The sequence below is a fragment of the Mesoplodon mirus genome (assembly GCF_964341445.2).
Source record: "Mesoplodon mirus genome assembly, chromosome: 2".
Taxonomy (NCBI): Eukaryota; Metazoa; Chordata; class Mammalia; order Artiodactyla; family Ziphiidae; genus Mesoplodon; species Mesoplodon mirus.
Window position 1 is genome coordinate 170,413,666 of NC_138977.1, and position 19,379 is coordinate 170,433,044.

The 19,379-nt window shown below is 35.6% G+C and overlaps 1 pseudogene across 1 annotated transcript; it reads left to right on the top strand.

Moving 5' to 3' along the window:
- Window positions 1–16,421: 16,421 nt before the first annotated feature.
- Window positions 16,422–17,037, top strand: LOC309816183 (coenzyme Q-binding protein COQ10 homolog B, mitochondrial-like; annotated as a pseudogene). The gene has a single exon. The product of its transcript is annotated as a coenzyme Q-binding protein COQ10 homolog B, mitochondrial-like (transcript).
- Window positions 17,038–19,379: the final 2,342 nt, after the last annotated feature.

The window sequence follows — 19,379 nt, forward strand, 5'->3', positions numbered from 1 at the left end:
TGGACAGATCATCCAAAATGAAAATAAATAAGGAAACACAAGCTTTAAATGATACATTAAACAAGATGGACTTAATTGATATTTATAGGACATTCCATCCAAAAACAACAGAATACACATTTTTCTCAAGTGCTCATGGAACATTCTCCAGGATAGATCATATCTTGGGTCACAAATCAAGCCTTGGTAAATTTAAGAAAATTGAAATTGTATCAAGTATCTTTTCCGACCACAATGCTATGAGACTAGATATCAATTACAGGAAAAGAGCTGTAAAAAATACAAACACATGGAGGCTAAACAATACACTACTTAATAACGAAGTGATCACTGAAGAAATCAAAGAGGAAATTAAAAAATACCCAGAAACAAATGACAATGGAGACACGACGACCCAAAACCTATGGGATGCAGCAAAAGCAGTTCTAAGAGGGAAGTTTATAGCAATACGATCCCACCTTAAGAAACAGGAAACATCTCGAATAAACAACCTAACCTTGCACCTAAAGCAATTAGAGAAAGAAGAACAAAAACATCCCAAAGTTAGCAGAAGGAAAGAAATCATAAAAATCTGATCAGAAATAAATGAAAAAGAAATGAAGGAAACGATAGCAAAGATCAATAAAACTAAAAGCTGATTCTTTGAGAAGATAAACAAAATTGATAAACCATTAGCCAGACTCATAAAGAAAAGAAGGGAGAAGTCTCAAATCAATAGAATTAGAAATGAAAAAGGAGAAGTAACAACTGACACTGCAGAAATACAAAAGATCATGAGAGATTACTATAAGCAACTCTATGCCAATAAAATGGACAACCTGGAAGAAATGGACAAATTCTTAGAAATGCACAACCTGCCGAGACTGAACCAGGAAGAAATAGAAAATATGAACAGACCAATCACAAGCACTGAAATTGAAACTGTGATTAAAAATCTTCCAACAAACAAAAGCCCAGGACCAGATGGCTTCACAGGAGAATTCTATCAAGCATTTAGAGAAGAGCTAACACCTATCCTTCTCAAACTCTTCCAAAATATAGCAGAGGGAGGAAAACTCCCAAACTCATTCTATGAGGCCACCATCACCTTGATACCAAAACCAGACAAGGATGTCACAAAGAAAGAAAACTACAGGCCAATATCACTGATGAACATAGATGCAAAAATCCTCAACAAAATACTAGCAAACAGAATCCAACAGCACATTAAAAGGATCATACACCATGATCAAGTGGGGTTTATTCCAGGAATGCAAGGATTCTTCAATATACACAAATCAATCGACGTGATACACCATATTAACAAGTTGAAGGAGAAAAACCATATGATCATCTCAGTAGATGCAGAGAAAGCTTTCGACAAAATTCAACACCCATTTATGATAAAAACCCTGCAGAAAGTAGGCATAGAGGGAACTTTCCTCAACATAATAAAGGCCATATATGACAAACCCACAGCCAGCATCGTCCTCAATGGTGAAAAACTGAAACCATTTCCACTAAGATCAGGAACAAGACAAGGTTGCCCACTCTCACCCCTCTTATTCAACCTAGTTTTGGAAGTTTTAGCCACAGCAATCAGACAAGAAAAGGAAATAAAAGGAATCCAAATTGGAAAAGAAGAAGTAAAGCTGTCACTGTTTGCAGATGACATGATACTATACATAGAGAATCCTAAAGATGCTACCAGAAAACTACTAGAGCTAATCAATGAATTTGGTAAAGTTGCAGGATACAAAATTAATGCACAGAAATCTCTGGCATTCCTATATACTGATGATGAAAAATCTGAAAGTGAAATCAAGGAAACACTCCCATTTACCATTGCAACAAAAAGAATAAAATATCTAGGAATAAACCTACCTAAGGAGACAAAAGACCTGTATGCAGAAAATTATAAGACACTGATGAAAGAAATTAAAGATGATACAAATAGATGGAGAGATGTACCATGTTCTTGGATTGGAAGAATCAACATTGTGAAAATGACTCTACTACCCAAAGCAATCTACAGGTTCAATGCAATCCCTATCAAACTACCACTGGCATTTTTCACAGAACTAGAACAAAAAATTTCACAATTTGTATGGAAACACAAAAGACCCCGAATAGCCAAAGCAATCTTGAGAACGAAAAATGGAGCTGGAGGAATCAGGCTCCCTGACTTCAGACTATACTACAAAGCTACAGTAATCAAGACAGTATGGTACTGGCACAAAAACAGAAAGATAGATCAATGGAACAGGATAGAAAGCCCAGAGATAAACCCACGGACATATGGTCAACTTATCTTTGATAAAGGAGGCAGGAATGTACAGTGGAGAAAGGACAGTCTCTTCAATAAGTGGTGTTGGGAAAACTGGATAGGGACATGTAAAAGTATGAGATTAGATCACTCCCTAACACCATACACAAAAATAAGCTCAAAATGGATTAAAGACCTAAATGTAAGGCCAGACACTCTCAAACTCTTAGAGGAAAACATAGGCAGAACACTCTATGACATAAATCACAGCAAGATCCTTTTTGACTCACCTCCTAGAGAAATGGAAATAAAGACAAAAATAAACACATGGGACCTAATGAAACTTAAAAGCTTTTGCACAGCAAAGGAAACCATAAACAAGACCAAAAGACAGCCCTCAGAATGGGAGAAAATATTTGTAAATGAAGCAACTGACAAAGGATTAATCTCCAAAATTTATAAGCAGCTCATGCAGCTCAATAGCAAAAAAACAAACAACCCAATCCAAAAATGGGCAGAAGACCTAAATAGACATTTCTCCACAGAAGATATACAGACTGCCAACAAACACATGAAAGGATGCTCAACATCTTTACTCATTAGAGAAATGCAAATCAAAACTACAATGAGATATCATCTCACACTAGTCAGAATGGCCATCATCAAAAAATCTAGAAACAATAAATGCTGGAGAGGGTGTGGAGAAAAGGGAACACTCTTGCACTGCTGGTGGGAATGTGAATTGGTACAGCCACTATGGAGAACGGTATGGAGGTTCCTTAAAAAACTACAAATAGAACTACCATATGACCCAGCAATCCTACTACTAGGCATATACCCTGAGAAAACCATAATTCAAAGAGAGACATGTACCAAAATGTTCATAGCAGCCCTATTTACAATAGCCCGGAGCTGGAAACAACCTAAGTGTCCATCATCGGATGAATGGATAAAGAAGATGTGGCACATATATACAATGGAATATTACTCAGCCATAAAAAGAAATGAAATTGAGCTATTTGTAATGAGGTGGATAGACGTAGAGTCTGTCATACAGAGTGAAGTAAGTCAGAAAGAGAAAGACAAATACTGTATGCTAACACATATATATGGAATTTAAGAAAAAAAATGTCATGAAGAACATAGGGGTAAGACAGGAATAAAGACACAGACCTACTAGAGAATGGACTTGAGGATATGGGGAGGGGGAAGGCTAAGCTGTGACAAAGTGAAAGAGTGGCATGGACATATATACACTACCAAACGTAAGGTAGATAGCTAGTGGGAAGCAGCCGCATAGCACAGGGAGATCAGCTCGGTGCTTTGTGACCGCCTGGAAGGGTGGGATAGAGAGGGTGGGAGGGAGACGCAAAAGGGAGGGGATATGGAAACATATGTATATGTATAACTGATTAAATTTGTTATAAAGCAAAAAAAATAAAATAAAAAATAAAAAAAAGAATCAAATCCATTTTAATACATGGTGATATACATAACATACACATAACTTGTAAATCAGCTCAATGGGCCTAAAACCACACTAACTCATTTATTCAGTGTTTCATTAAAAAAAAAAATCTCCGGGCTTCCCTGGTGGCGCAGTGGTTGGGGGTCCGCCTGCCGTTGCGGGGGACGCGGGTTCGTGCCCTGGTCCGGGAGGATCCCACATGCCGTGGAGGGGCTGGGCCCGTGGGCCATGGCCACTGAACCTGTGTGTCCGGAGCCTGTGCTCTGCAAGGGAGAGTCCACAGCAGTGGGAGGCCCGCAAACCGCAAAAAAAATAAAAATCTCCGGTTCCTCAGCATAAAAATCTTCCTACTTCTTAACACAGGCTTCATGAGTGCCTGAAATTCCCTGCTCTCCAAGTGGCATGTCAAGCATTACCTTCTGCTGGAAGCCCTGTGCATTGATTACTCCCTCCTGAGGGCTCCCTCAGCTTCCTGTGCATAAGAACATTTATCACCTTGTATTGCTATTATTTGTTTATGAGTCTGTCTCTGCTGTAGACTTTGAACTTCTTGAGTTTGAGACCTCTGTCTTAACCACCACTACATCTCAAAGTTTGATTTGATGTGAACTCTCTGTGAAACACACACATTTTAAATGGCCTATAAAATCCTCTCTCTCTTAATTGCAAACTTGTGAGCTGTGATTCAGTCCCAGAAGAGCAAAATGACTACAGCACTCAACAAGTTGTCTCCATTGTATTTCACAGCCCTGTAGTAAGGCAACATTTTTTTTCAGCTTACCCTGCCACATAAAAATAAATACATTAAATGTGGTGCATTTAACAATTGGGTCTTCATATTGAATACCTGCAAACTTGTACTGGGGATTTGCCTCACCATCAACTCAGACTGAGGAAGTTTGTTATAAAGAACATTTACTTATCTCATCTGTCTTTGATTACTTTGTAGTTTGACTCCCAAGTGGAGTCTTATGATTTGAGTTTATAACATGGCTAATGCTGTAAGATGCTGATTGCTTGAATTAAAGTCTCTTTGCTCCTCAAGCCCTTCATATGCAATCACTATCAAAAAACAAAATACTGACAGCTTTCCAAGAGTTAAAACACTCTGTTCAGTGTTCCCAGGTAGGCTAAAATAAGAAATGAGTGAGTGGCAGTAGGAAGGTGCATAACCCTAGTGAGCTCCCATGAAGTGTGTTTTCTAGGTCTTGGTTCAGATTTTTGAAACTCTTTTATAAAATTATCACAATATGAGACTCAAGGATGCAGCCTAAATCATATCTCAATGACCACCAATGTGTCCATGAAAATGTATGTATTACATTCCTATAGCTGCCATTAAAAAATACAATAAATTTAGTGTCTTAAAAACAATACAAACATAATTTTATAGTCCTGTATGTCAGAAGTAGAACAACATCAAGATGTCAGAAGGGATGAATTCTTTACCAAATGCTCCCAGAGAGAATACATTTTCTTGCCCTTTCCAGCTTGACCACTTTCCTCGGCTCATGGCCCCTTCCTTCGTCTGTAAAGCCAACAATATCGGTCTGAGACTTTCTCACACTTCCATCTTTCTGGTTCTCTCTTCTGCCTCTATCTTTCACTTATAAGGACTCTTGTGATTACCTTGGGCTCAAATAGATAATCCAGGAAAATCTCACTATATCAACATCAGCTGATTAGCAACCTTAATTCCCTCTGCAGCAGTGCTGCCCTTGGCTACTTAACCTCACAGGTTCTAGGGATTAGACATCTTTGGGGAAATGCATTATTCTGCCTACCACAATATGTAAGAAACATCTTGGTTGAAAGTTGTCAGGTAAGGGACTTCCCTGGTGGTGCAGTGGTTAAGAATCTGCCTGCCAATTCAGAGGACACAGGTTCAAGCCCTGGTCCAGGAAGATCCCACATGCTGCAGAGGGAGCAACTAAGCTTTTGCACCACAACTAATGAGCCTGCATGCCACAACTACTGAAGCCTATGCACCTAGAGACCATGTTCCATAATGAGAGAAGACACCGCAATGAGAATCCCACGCACTGCAACAAAGAATAGCCCCCACTCACTGCAACTACAGAAAGCCTTCATGCAGCAGCAAAGACCCAATGCAGCCAAAAATTAAATAAATAAATAAATAAAAGTTACCAGGTAAAATACAGTATGTGCCAATGAATTTAAATTTCAAAAAAAAAAATTTAGTATAAGTGTGTCCTATGCATTATTAGTATATATTGAATATTACATGGCACTTACTTATAATAAAAAAAATCACTGGTTATGTGAAATGTAAATTTAGCTGAGTGTCTTGTATTTTTATTTGTTAAATCTGGCAACACTACTAGGAATAGGAGTAGGTACTGCTGGTTTCTGATCCAGACACAAAAGCACTGTAAGACCTCAGTGAGTTATTTCCTTGATTTTGATACTTATTATAGTGTTGTACTTAAAAGTGAAATTTATGACTCCAACCTTATGGGAATTGTTAATTAAAATGTAAAATATCTTTTTGATAGAATACTATATGCTAATTAAAATATTATTTTATTAATTCTCTAATTTGACAGAGAAAATGCATGCGACAATGTTATGGGAAAGCAGGTTACAAAATTATATACAAAGTATAATTACAATAACATTAAAAAAAATTATCTAGGGCTTCCCTGGTGGCGCAGTGGTTGAGAGTCTGTCTGCCGATGCAGGGGACACGGGTTTGTGCCCCGGTCCAGGAAGATCCCACATGCCGCAGAGCGGCTGGGTCCGTAAGCCATGGCTGCTGAGCCTGTGCGTCTGGAGCCTGTGCTCCACAACAGGAGAGGCCACAACAGTGAGAGGCCCGTGTACCGCAAATAAATAAATAAATAAATAAATAAATAAATAAATAAATAAATAAATAATCTAGGCCCGTAAAGATACTGGAAGCAAACAGTCCAAAATTTCAAGAGTTTCTCTTTCTTGGTAGGAATGGGGTGGGGGATTATTTTTATCCTTTTTAATTCCTTTCATCTATTGCTTTCATTTTCCATAGATATAAAACATGTGATATGAGCAGTTAATGGTAAAGTTTATCTTTTTTCTCAAAGGACTATTATTTTGATGATAGAGCTAGTTAGACTATGTCAGAACAAAATAGGGATAATTTGTGTATATGAAATTTATTTACCATTTATGAATAGAAAATATTTCACATTGCATATCATGGTAATTTTGCAGTTCTTTACACCCCATGCTGTCCAAAAGTAAACAGTCAAAATCTAGAGTCTTTTCTTTTAAATTAAGTTTGTTTAAATGTGTATTGGTTTAATAACACTTGAGAAAACACATCACATTTGGGGTATTTAAAGCTGTGATACAAACACGCAGATAACAGTGTCAGGAATCACTTTCAAACAACTTCAATACCTTTGCTAATTAGCAACATTTGTGAGAACCTGGTCATTTCCAGCAACTTGCTCTTTTGATTAATGTCTTGAAAGTAAAGTCAGCTGTTAATTATGTTAACAACCAATTCCTTGGGAATCATCATAATTCATTTTAATGGACTGACAGTTATTATTAATCAAGCCCAGAGACCTGAAGAAGTGTTATAAATTTGAAAATTCAGCTTATGGGCATCAGAGGGTAAGATATGTATGAAAGCAAATAATGACAGAAGAATTACTCTCATTTTTTTGATTAAGAAAGTAGTTTTTTTTTTAATTGTGTGAGTAGTCCTTTGATTGTACTGTTCAGCTAAGCCTCTTTCCATGATGCAAAACAGCCAGCTAGAGAGTGGAAAAGTAATTCAGAATTAGTTGTTTGGCATATTGCAGGCAAGAAAAATGATATTTGACAGAATCCAGCAAGAAGCATAAAAGCAAACAAAACCTGACACTGTCGGCATAAATTCAACAGAAAGGTCATTGGAAGAAGAAAAGAGGACCAAAAAGAATTTTGTGTTTTCCTTCTTGCCCTCACCCTCTCTCGTTTACTACTTCTAGTTATTTGTTATTTTAAGTGGGACAAATGGTATTTGAATCATTGATATCATAGGTAATGTCATATGCATGAATTCCTAGTCCTAAAGCCACAGGATTTAATGATGATAAACACTTGGTACATTTGTAAATGACTCAAGCAAAAGAATATTAATACATTCTGTTTCACACTGACAGTTAACCGATCTATATCAATAGCATGCATTCATTCATTCATCCAATTATCTAGCTCCTACTATGTGAAATACTCTGTTGTAAGTGCTACAGATACACAGATGGGCAAGAAAGATAAGACCTTGTTCTCAAAGAGCTTATGGTGTGTTGAAAGTGGTGTAGCAAACACATAGTAAGTAAACAAATATGTCATTCAAGTAATTAATTTGGTAAAGAGAATTGTAGAGAACATTTAAAAGAGCAATGTGATAAAGTCTCAAAGGGAGACAGGAAGAAAGTGTTAATTTGGATTAGATAAACAAGGGAAGACACTGAGAATGTGACATTTGCACATAAACCTGGATAACTCGGAGGAATCAGCAAGACAAACATCTGGGGGAGTGGCATTCTGGGCAGAAGGTGCTAGCCCAAGGTCTCTGATGTGTAAAAGGGCTTGGGGTGTTTGAGGGAATAAGACCTGTGGTCTTGGAGCATAGTGAACACTGAGGTGGACATACATAAAATTATAACTGTAGGCAGCAAAGCCCAGGTCTCAGAGGGTCTCCATGGCCATAGAAAGAGAAGAGTGTACTGGAAAGCCATTGGCAGAGTACTCAGCAGATTAGTGACATGATCTGAAATCAGCACATTCCTAAGAGCAAAGGTTTTCCAGCGGATAATGGCAGAGATAATGGATGGTATAAACAAAGGAGTTGATTCTCAAATCAAATCATGTGTTTTCCTCATCTTTTGCAACAAAACACATTTAACATTCAACAACAGAAAAGGAGTTTGGCTTTTAATTGATAGGCATTAATTTGTCTGGTATTCTTTTCTCTCTGAAACTGACTGGTGGTTTCAAAATTTCTCCTCAATTACAAACACCCAGTCATATATCATAATGATCATCTATCTTAATCAGCTTATCTCTGAAGCAAAAAGGAAGTCTTCTGATTGTATATTCAAGGCCCTCATCAAAGACAGTATGTTAGGATGTGGGCAAAGACCAGGCAGCTCCAGACATTGGGCAGGAACTGTGCCCACCACAAGATGAGTCTCCATCTACCACTGCCTCCTTGATGTATTTGGTCTCAACCTTACTCTCTGTCTTTGCATCATTTGCTTACCATTCAAAGGACTTTGATAAGAATTTGACAGTCTTTTAGAAAGAGCCCTGTGGTAAAGTTTGGGGGATATTACCAAGGGTTAAAGATTAATCCCCATGAACTCCTTTATTGAGTTATGAAGAGATTGTCATTGGGAATCACAGAAGGACTTGTTCTAGATACTTGAGCTAATTTCATGCAGGAATATAACTAGAACACATATACTGAATATTTTATATCATGCACGTTCCACTACACCACAGGGCCTATCCTGCTTTATTTTTTATGGAAATCCAGGCTCTTCCACCTGTTAGCACTTCTGGATACACTGTCCTCCCCTGTTAATGTGAAAAATAAGTCAAATGGCTACCTTAGCCTATGTCTATCAATCAAGATTTAAAATAGGCAAAAAATTCCTTTTGTTTTCAGTATCTCAGGAAAAGATCTTATGTAAGATCCTCTCACACACATACACCCATAAAAATACATATACTCAATGTTATATATAAGTTAGAAATTTTAAGCCTTTCATTGATTTTGTCATAGATCATTGTTTTACAGGAAAATGAATAAAATGGATGAGTCTTGGAGAAATTTTGAAAAAAGGAAAGGTGATGAAACCAATCAAGAAATGATGGGATAATATGCTTGATATATAGTTGTTCTTCTTCCCTGGTAAGAACAAAGGTAGAGTTTGATTGATATTTGAATAATGTATAAGTATTGGGTCAGGCTCTTCTTTGGCACTGCTGGTAATGACTGTGGAGTAGATGAGAGCTAAAGTAACTTCTTTTTCTTGCAGAAGAAAACATAATGACTGGGATATAGGAGTTCTGGCTGCTAATTCCCACCAAATTCTAGAAGGCAATATGAGCTAGAGGAAAATATTGGATCACTCTAAGTCCTCAATTATCCCTCTTTAAAATTAGGTGGTTGCAGGAAAAGCTTTCTAAAATTCTCTTTTTTCTGTATTTCTCTGATGTTGCACAAGTGGAAAGGGTCCCAACTGTGCCACTAAGTAGCTCTGAGATTTTGTGCACATCTCCTTCCCTCCCTGAGCTCCAGCCTCTTTATCTATATACATAAAAGACTAGAACTTGCAATTTCTCTTATAGATTAAAATTTCTATGTAATGACTATAAAGATATGCTTTCTACATTATGTTGTTTTCCTGATGGCAAGATAACTTTGTGCTGTATCTGCCCTCCCAGACCCCTTCCCCATTAGATATATATGCATAGTGTGAACATGATACATTGTTATATGAGAAAATATATCATAGACAGGATAATATATAGACAGTCAAAGAAATATATGTACTTCTTTTAGGTTTGAAAAAAATAACTCCAAAGGATATTGAACCTCTATTTATTCACATGATGTTTTAACCAATTGACAATTCCTGAATATAATGCATGAATAGGTCCTAACGCTTTTCTAATTGCATAATATTATCTAAGGATAAAAAGGTACATGGGCCACCATCACCCTTATACCAAAACCAGACAAAGATACTATAAAAAAAGAAAATTACAGACCAATATCACTGATGAATATAGATGCAAAAATCCTCAACAAAATACTAGCAAACAGAATCCAACAACATTTTAAAAGGATCATACACCATGATCAAGTGGGATTTATCCCAGGGATGCAAGGATTCTTCAATATACACAAATCAATCAATGTGATACACCATATTAACAAATTGAAGAATAAAAACCATATGATCATCTCAATAGATGCAGAAAAAGCTTTTGACAACATTCAACACGCATTTATGATAAAAACTCTTCAGAAAGTGGGCATAGAGGGAACCTACCTCAACATAATAAAGGTTATATATGGCAAACCCATAGCAAACATCATTCTCAATGGTGAAAAACTGAAAGTAATTACTCTAAGATCAGGAACGAGACAAGGGTGTCCACTCTCACTATTATTATTCAACATAGTTTTGGAAGTCCTAGTCATGGCAATCAGAGAAGAAAAATAAATAAAAGGAATACAGATTGGAAAAGAAGAAGTAAAACTGTCACTGTTTGCAGATGACATGATACCATACATAGAGAATCCTAAAAAATGCCACCAGAAAACTATTAGAGCTAATCAATGAATTTGGTAAAGTTGCAGGATACAGAATTAATGCACAGACATCTCTTGCATTCCTACACACCAATGGTGAAAAATCTGAAAGTGAAACTATGGAAACACTCCCATTTACCATTGCAACAAAAATATGGAAATCTGTTAGTATAAATGTTTCAGACATTACATGAAATTTCTAAAAATCTTATATGTTCTGGTATAATGTTATAAGTCATAATTCTAGTTATTACTTTAAAATGTATATCTCAGAAATAACTAAATTTCCTTGTCAATTGCATTATTATGAACTTTCATCAAATCTTGAACCGTGGTAATTTTTAAGTCTTTTGCCATTTACAGACAGTTCTGGGTATACTCTGATGCTTTTGCAAAAATGTTCCTATAAAAGGGTTTCATCTTCAAGGAATTCATGGAAAAGACTCTGACAAGTACAGGTTTCTGGTAACTGACTATACTGCTGAACTGAATAAATAAGCATTTTCAGAACTCTAATGGAAAACTGATGAATTAATAAAAGTGTTAACAAAAGATCAAGATAAAATATTAATTACATGGGACTGAGTGAACTGATGGGGATGATTATAATTTTTGTGACTTTCTGTTTGAATAAAAAAAAAAATCCCCTCTCCCCCCCAAAAAAATTAAGAACCTCATGATGGAGAGATTATCCTGGATTGTCTGGGAGGGTTGAATCTAATCACAGGAGTGCTTAAAAGGATCTCTGGCTGGCTTAGCATAACTAATCATTAGGGAAATGTAAATGAAAACCACAATGAGATGTCACCTCACACCTGTCAGAACCGCTATCATCAAAAAGACAACAAATAACAACTGTTGGTGAGTATGTGGAGAAAATGGAAGACTTGTGCACTGTTGGTAGGAATGTAAATTGGGGCAGCCAATGTGGAAAACAGTATGGAGATTCCTCAAAAAATTAAAAATAGAACTACCATACAGTCTATCAATTCCACTCCTGGGTATTTATCCAAAGAAAGCAAAAACACTCATTAAGAAAGATATATGCACCCCTATGTTCATTGTAGCTTTATTTACAATAGCAAGGTATGGAAGCAACCTAAGCACCCATCAGTAGATGAATGTATAAAAAAGATGTGGTGTGTATACATACAATGAAATATACTCAGCCATAAAAAAGAATGAAATCTTTGCAACATTTCAACAAGAATGAAATCATTTGCAACAACATTGATGGACCTAGAGGGTACTATGCTAAGTGAAATAAGTCAGACAGAGAAAGACAAATACTGTATGATTTCACTTATATGTGGGATCTAAAAAACAAAACAAATGAACAAACATAAAATAAAACAGAGTCATAGATACAAAGAACAAACAGGTGGTTGCCAGAGGGGAATGGGTAAGGGGAGGGGAGAAATAGGTGAGGGAGATTAAGAGATACAAATTTCCAGTCTCAGGGTAAATGAGTCACAGGTATGAAATGTACAGTGTGGGGAATACAGTCAATAATAATGTAATATCTTTGTATGGTGACAAATGGTAACTACACTTATTGTGGTGATCATTTTGAAATGTATGGAAATATCAAATCACTATGTTGTGTAACAGGAACTAACATAGTGCTGTAAGTCAATTATACTACAAAAACAAGCAAACAAACTGATAGAAAAAGAGATCAGATTTGTGGTTACCAAAGGCAGTGGGTGGGGGGAGGGGGAATTGGATGAGGGCAGTAAAAAGGTACAAACTTCCAGTTCTAAGATAAATAAGTACTAGGGTGTAATGTACCACATGAGAAATTTAAGAACACTGATGTATGTTACATATGAAAGTTGTTAAGGAGTAAGTAAATCCTAAGAGTTCTCACCATAAGGAAAACATTTTTTTTCTATTTCTTTAATTTTGTATCTATATGATCTGATGGATGTTCACTAAACATACTGTGGTAATCATTTCATGATGTATGTAAGTCAAATCATTGTGCTGTACACCTTAAACTTATATGGTGTTGTATGTCGATTATATCTCAGTAAAATTGGAAAGAATAAAAAGGACCTCTGGCTGTGGTCAGAGAGATATGACTATGGAAGGACAAAAAAATAAAATAAAATAAAAAATACATAGGTATGCTCTACTTATAATAATAATAAAAGCTTTTGTTACAGATTTTGGAACTACAGAAAAATATAAAATATAACTCACCTCTAATTCTATCACCTATAGGCAGTCAGTATATTGGGGCACTTCTCTTCTATATTTTTATATTTGTGTATAATTTGGGTTATAATATAGATTCTTGATATCATATTGGGTAAAAAAGTAGTCATTTTCAGTGTATAAAAGTGATTTTTAGTATCTTTTCTTAGAGATCTTCCTTGGCATTCAAAAATAACTTGTATATCATTTTTTCTACTTTACATTCTATGAGTCTAAATTACTCAATTTTCTATTTTTCATATTTCTAATATTTTATATTATTTCATATTTTAGCATTGTCGTATTGTATTATATTCAGTTTATGCATTGAACACTTACTGAGTGCTTTCTACATGCTTAGAAAAGTGTTAGGTTCTGGGAGACCCAATGATGAATAGTATATAGTCCCTGTCTTTAGAGAATTTACATTTTAGCTAGGGAAGAAGTCATTCAAAGAATGTAACAGGTATCATTGTAAAAAAAAAATAATAATAAAAACCTAAGAGAACAGAAAATGGAAAGTACTTAAAACTAGTCATGTTTGAAGAAAAAGACAAAAAATGAAGTAAATTTAGAACTACATATGAAATAAGAAGTGAAACTTTATCAGACCAAATATGTGAAAAGAGCACAAAATATAAATGCATAATGAAAAACCCACCATGATCAAGGAAATGTATAGAATTTCCCAGACCAGCTCAAGCAAGTGTTCAGAGTGAGTGCCTGGTAATGAGTAAATAAAATAAGTTAAGATCAACTGAAAAGCCATATAGGAATGGATTTTGGAAAAAAATCTAGTAAAACTAATGACAAAGATAACATTTACTGAATATTAGCTGTGGGCTAAGGACTGTGCTGGGTAATGAATACACTAAGATCCCTACTATTACTAGATTCATCTTGTAAAAGAGAAGACTGAGGCACATAATAAGTAACTCAAGAGCAGGCAGGTAACAGTGAAGCTGCAGCTTTAACTCAGTGGTACTTGGCTTCACAACAGTGTTCTTCTCACCACCTCTTAGCCAGAATTCCATAACTCCTCTTTGTAGGCCACAGCATGCCTCTCTGTGTGCATCAAAGAATTGTGACAATAGAAGTGAAAAACTCATGCTTTACAAAGATCTCTCTATTGGGGAGGAAATATTTGTTTCTTCCTTTGGCAATCTCCCTTGCCTCCTATATTATGGTATCCTTGAATTACAATAAAGAGAACTCCTTTGATTTATATTTATCTAAATTTGTTTCCCAGTTCATGTCTAGAGAAAGTTCCCTGCAATTGTTTAAAGCTTTGGTTTTTGACCACAGGCCAAGAAAAATGCTTTTTCTCACCAACTTCCCTCATTTATCATTTTTGTACTGGGTCTTCAAGCAAATACACTTATTTCTCCTGTGATACTAACTTATTTATAGTAATGACAATATTTATATAGTGCCTTCACCCATGAACACCACAGAATGTATAAATAATATTGATCAAGTGATGAATGTCATAATCTCAGTCGCAAGACTTTCCTTACATGTGGACCTTGACTAGTAAATAAAGGAGCCACTGGAAAAGCCCACTAGCATTTTAATGGCATGGCTTCCCTGGTAGGTTTACAGAAAAAGGAGCCTCTTTGTGTGTGTTTTGGAATCTTTGACTAGTGATCTATTTATGAGAGCAGGATATGTAAGTAAAGTTTTGTAAGTCTACCTAAAGTTAACTGCAAATCAGTCTTCTTACTCTTTCTCTAATCCAACTGGTGTATTTGTTCCTTTTTGTGGCTCTATATCTTACTACAGATATAGAGATGGGAATACCTTGGAAAATGCCTAAGAAAAGGCAATGGGAGTGATTAAAAGTTTGGGAAGTAAGTCATAAAAGAAAACCAGGTAAGTCAAAGACAAGAGAAGAGGAAAGGATGCTTAATAAATCTTTATGTTCTGAAAGAGATGGTATACAGATGGAAGCAGTGAATATGTTTCCTCTCTTCTCATTGAGACAAGGGGAAAAAGTCATGGTAAAGCTGAAATATGAGGAATTAATATCAGAAAAATAAATAAGTAATGTATATTTATATATATTAAAATGTATATACATTAAAATGTATATTCTCTATATAATGTAAATTTTATAAATAGTTATAAAATATATAAAAAAGGCTATTATAGAATCTTCTCAAGTATCTTTTTAAACATGGTAATTTATTCAATTTAATTAATACAATACAAATATATGACTCAAGAGCACAAGTACTATGGAGATAGAGATAAATAAGTCATTTAGCAGTTTATGGGGGAAAAAGGGGGACAATATGGAGGTATTATTCCCTGGTTAAGTGCTAAAATATAGATAAGCAGGAGGAGGCATAACAGCACTGATAGATATACAACTAGAAACTGGAGGTTAGAATCAGGAGCTAGAGATAAATATGTAGGAGTCATTAGGTTATAGGTGATATTTTGAGTAAATATGAATGTGTGAACTCTCCAGAGAATACTCAACAAATACTGAGATTTTGTTTTGATGAAATTAATTATATGATCAGATCCTAGATTTTCTGTTTTGTAATTATAGAAAGAAGTTTCCCCAGAAAACTCATCTGTACAACTGTTGTAGATATGTATTTTATTTTTAAAATGTGTTTTCTTAGTTTTTTGTGCAGTAATAAGTATTACCAGAAAAGGAAAAAATAGTGTTGGTAATTTTAAGTAGGATTTATAGAAATGTATAAATTGGAAAGCCAGATAGCTTGTGTTGAGATCCTTCTACAGTTCAGCCCATAGGTAACAGATAAAATGGTGATAAAGAATTAAAGGCTCAATATCTTCTCAGCCAAGATCTGATAATCTACCTGGCAGAGAAAACAAAAATTAAAAAGGTGCAGAGTGGTGAAAAAAAAATATTTTAACACATGGCACCAGAATTCATATAGTGGAAAGGGTCTCCTTAATTTATATGGTTTAAAAAATGGGACATCTACCTTTCAAATACAAGGGAAATACTTTGTAACAATAGAGTGTTTGAGGGCTTCTGCAAGATAATTTGAAATTTTCAGTAAGATGATCATGGCAGCTCAGACCATCAGGGGGCCCTGAAAAAGGCTGGTCTCAGGATGCCGTGTGAAGCCTGCGCCAGTGGTGGGGGCCCTGGCTCCAGTGCAGGGACCTGTGGAAATGTCAGGTATTTAGATTCCTGTGGGATACTGATGTGCAGAACTCTTCCATTACATACCTCAATTTTGCCTAAGGAGGTATATGCAAGAACTTTCTTCAGAACTGCTGCACCACTAATAAACAAAAGAAAAGAATATTCAGAGAGGAGAGTTATAGGATATTCTATGCAGGAAATGTATGATGTAGTATCGGGAATGGAGGATTACAAGCATTTTGTTCCTTGGTGCAAAAAATCAGATGTATATCAAGTGGATCTGGATACTGCTAAACATGATTAGAAATTGGGTCTCCACCTGTATTCGAGCGCTATGCATCAGTAGTAACCTTGGTGAAACCACATTTGGTAAAGCATCCTGTACTGATGGGAAGCTCTTAAATCATTTGGAGACTGTTTGACGTTTTAGTCCAAATTCTTCCTGGCTACCCAAGAATTTGTATTTTAGATTGTTCAATTTCTTTTGAATTTTGCTCACCTCTACACTTTCAGCTTACCACATTGTTTTAGATGAAGTTGTAAAGCAAATGGTAACTGCCTTTGAAAGAAGAGCATGTAAGCGGTATGGTCCAGAAACGAATATACCTTGGGAGTTAATGTTTCATGAAGTTCATCATGGTAAAGGGAAAAAGGAAATGGTCACCTACTTATAACTAGTTTATTCACTTTTAGGAAGTGCTTTCAGAAGTCAGAAAGCATTTGTTAACCTCAGCTTTGATTATAAACCTGTACCGTTGAAATTTTTCATTTGGAATATGGAACCATGTGTACATAGAAATCAGTCAAGTGTAATTCAGAGTAATATGTATATTAGCATATTTACAATAATGAATGTCATCACTGTTACAAGAATACTGACATCATTCTACTGAACAGAAATTGAAACGGTAAATTTAAACCTTTTAATTCTCACCTCACCTGAAAGATGTTGGTTGAGATACACATGCAGTGTGTATTATATTAACCATATCACATTTAAGTTATTAAATTCAGACTATTTATAACTTATTGTCTTTAGGGACTGCCTCATGGCTTAGGATATTTGAGTAATCATCAGATATTTAAAGTAAAAACTTTAACTTAAAAATACTGTTAATGAAGGTTCCCAGGCATTTTTCTTACTTTTAAATTGTTCTTATGGGTAGTAGTAGATAATTCAGTGTTATACTGAGGTTAGATTCCAGTAAAGTGAATTTTTTTTTTTCGTGAGTGGTTCAGAGTTTTAAGCTACTTTTATATAGTCTGCAACCCTCTCCCAGGTACCTTGACTGCTATTTCAATAATGCTGATTGTGTGTCAAATTTTGTCTACAACAGTAGGCAATAGATGAAGATAAGTTTCTTGATATGTCTCAAGCACCATTCATCCTTATTTTCTATTTATTGTACTCACTTTCAATAATGTATTTCAAACTGATATTTTTGTAAACATATCAAGGACTGAAGTGGTAACAATACAGTTAATTTGTTTTTAAAAAAGAGAGAGAGAGAGAATGTGAGTTTTGCTTTTGCTTCTGAGAGGAAAAGACATGGTCTGGGGGTTAACTGAAAATAGAGGTCCAAAAAAAGAGGATAGAAAGGTAGAAATCTTAATTATCTATTAAGATCTATCTATTGTCTCTTACCTTAGCAAAGAGAAAGACCAAGAAATGGGCTGTCTGTTAATATTGGAATGCTGAAGTCAATTTAAAATTGTTTCTGTTGGTACATCTCTATCTTCTAACTAGACAAAATAAGTATATTCAGTGTGACTTTCAAGTGCTGGTCGTAGCAGACTAGGTATGCTTAGATAGCCAGTAAAACATTATTTCTGGGTGTGTCTGTGATGGTGTTTCTGGAAGAGATTAGCATTTGAATCAGTAGACTGATTAGAGAACTTCCATCATCTTGAGTGTGGGTTGGCATCATCTAATCCATTGAGGGTCTAAATAGAACAAAAAAATCTGAAGAAGAGCAAATTTCTGTTCTCTTTACTTGAGCTAGACATTCATTTTCTCCTACTCTCAGATATCAGAGCTCCTGGTTCTCAAACTGTTGCACTCTTTGACTTACACCATTGGCTCCTCTCGTTCTCAGACCTTTGGGCTTGGACTGAAATATGCCACTGACTTTCTTGTTTCTTCACCTTGCCTTAACCACATGAGCCAGTTCCTAAAATAAACATCCTCTTATATCTGTATCTGTATCTATATCTATGTCTATATCTTCATATTCTATTACTTTTATTTTTCTGGAGAATCCTGACAAATACACTAAGTAACTCATATTAAACCACCTGTTGATCATAACAAAAAAGAACAAGCAAAAGAGGTTTTTTGCTCAAAGGCATCAAGAAATTAACAAAGAAATAAAGATGACAGGGCCAGGATTTAAGAAGATATTGTTCTGTGCTTGCTCAAGGAGAATTGTCAATTGCAGAAGAGATTTCTGAGAGCCGGAGAGATCTTGAGAAGCCCAAGAACAAAGGGATCTAAAATGTGGAGCCAAGGCTTATCAGAGGTAGAAGCATGATAAAACTTACTCCCATTAGGTGTAGGTAGGTATACCTGAAAGGCTATATACTTAAAGAAGGGATGAAGATGAAGTAGAAATTCCTGACATGGATGAAACCATAGGGTTTCACTAGAACTAAAAATTACAGTTGATCCTTGACCAACACGGGGGTTAGGGGTGCAGACTCTCCTACCCATGTCAAAAAGCCATGTATAACTTTACAGTTGGCCCTCAATTTCTGAAATTCTATATGCATGGGTTCAACAAACTGTGGATTGTGTAGTACTGTAGTATGTATTCATTGAAAAAACCTGTGTATAAGGGGATCCACACAGTTCAAACCATGTTGTTTAAGGGTCTACTGCATTTTTTTTTAAATAAAAGAACAAAATAGAAATCCTGGAACTGAAAACACAACATCAGAAATTGAGAACATTGTGGATTGGCTTAACAGAAGACTTGACAGAGAATAAGTAAGAATAAAATAAATGACAGGTCAGAAG